The following is a 1,999-nucleotide window of genomic DNA, read 5'->3' on the forward strand; positions in this document are numbered from 1 at the left end:
CAGCAAAACGTCATAAATGACAGGTAACTAGTAGAAAGGATCTGAAGGGAGGAAAATGTTTTCCTCCAAATTGAGTAAGTCACTAATGTCACTCAAATCACCATTCCTGTTACTAAGCAAAGGATACATTTCTGCCAATTTAGAATTTGTAGGGGCTATAGCGGCTGAGATAAGCCGGTTGAACAATGCGCGAATGCAGGGAACACAACAACATCCACACAGAGTAAGAATAGCCATAAACACAGCTGTAGAGACCAAAACAGAAAAAACTAAATGTTTATATTTTCCAAATGTTTTATCCCACCACACAAGCCAGGTGGAGGTATCCACCCCCGAATGCTCCTACATCTTGTGGTTCAGGATGCGCAGGCCCTCGATGGCCCCTTGTGAGTGACCCATCCGGAGCTGTGTTATTCGGGATGAATGTGCAGCACTGGTCACCGAACATAGCGCACACTCCTCCTCGTTACGCCAGGAGCATGTCGACCACGATGCGGTTCTGGAAGGCCATGAGTGATTAGCAGCCAATTGTTCTTTTACGGCATTAAAGCCTGTTTCAGTATAGTTACCCAGTTTTTGAACATTATAGTGGATGCAGTTGATTCGGTCTTCATTTTTATTAGGTATAATCCACACAAAAATGGATTCCCACCCCGCTGCAATTTGGTCGACCAATTTATACTCATCTGGTACGCCACGGGGAACGCAAATCGCGTCAACATAGGTTGGGTCACCATCTCTCCATGTAGAATGTCGTCCTCTGGAGAATAGGTCAGGTGGTTCCAATTTTGAGATTCCCCTTTGAATGTCTCTTGCTGAAAATGGATACACAGATACTGGTAAGAGGAGTGACACCAGTGCACAAACGCCAGATGCTCCTTTCAAAGTATCAAACAGTTTGTCACCACCGCACCACCACCACACGTCACTGTGCGACACTAAGGGACTGTTCTGCAACACAGTTGTTTCAGTGGAATTCAGGATCCCCACTTTACTTCCTTGTCCTGTAAGATTAATATAAGAAAAGTTAGACATTGCAACACGAGTGGAAAAAATTGGCTTATTTTTTGTAGTCTTAGTTATGGGATACACCTTATTTCAGTAAATACAATTTCGACAAAACAATCAAGCGTAAGAAGTGCCGGAATTACTCGTAGTAGTGGTCTTGGACCCATGCATGTAACACAGCTATACTTATGCGCCCTAGCAGTAGTCTCCATCAACAAAAGCCAATTGTTGCTAAATTGAGTAACCCCAGTTCCACCTTAGAATTTATCGTCGGCAGTAACCTTGTTTTTGAGCTTAATCAGGATTTTGGATGGTCTAGGTTTTGTGGTGATATTTTTGGATTTAGGAGCTTGGACCGCCTCCACAGGATCTTTTAGAACAGATGACACACAAACCCTGATAGTGTGAAACGGACGCGCCCATGTATGCGGGCACAAATCCAGCTCCTCACATGCCCCATTACCGCAGTCCCAATTGGTGGCGTTAATAGTCAATTCAATGCCTATCGCTACAATTGTCAATTTAATCTGGGGTCTAAGAATTTTAGCACATTTCCCACCTGTCCACTCGGACCAGTCCTGTCCTGTCTCTGCTACCAGCCCCTCCCACTGTCTAAGCCTGGATGTCAAAAACCAGACATAGCCTCGACCATAACTTTGTGCGCCATATGCATGACGACTCACTGCAAAGGCAGTTATCTCCCGCAACACAATTTGCGACCATGGTATAATAACAGTTGTAACATTGTTAGCCGGAATGCAAACCATGGTTATCATTTCAGCGTGAATATCTGTCTCTATAAGTAGAATTTTCCTTAAAACCCACATCACTTTTCTTCAGTCTATACTCAGATTTTTGGCTTATTTTGCACTGGACGTGCTGATTTAATAAACCCTACATCGGCTGGCCCTGTTGACCACAAACATTGTGGGACCCCCTCTAAAAGCACGTCTTCATCCTCCGTTAGGCGATACAAGTCGGCATCTTGCCA

General features: G+C 44.3%; 1 pseudogene; it reads right to left on the bottom strand.

Annotated features, from left to right (window-relative positions):
* Positions 1-342: 342 nt before the first annotated feature.
* Positions 343-1,775, bottom strand: LOC147158170 (uncharacterized; annotated as a pseudogene).
* Positions 1,776-1,999: the final 224 nt, after the last annotated feature.

The sequence above is a fragment of the Leptonotus elevatus genome, chromosome 19, assembly GCF_054856555.1.
Source record: "Leptonotus elevatus isolate MCC_2025b chromosome 19, RoL_Lele_1.0, whole genome shotgun sequence".
NCBI lineage: Eukaryota > Metazoa > Chordata > Actinopteri > Syngnathiformes > Syngnathidae > Leptonotus > Leptonotus elevatus.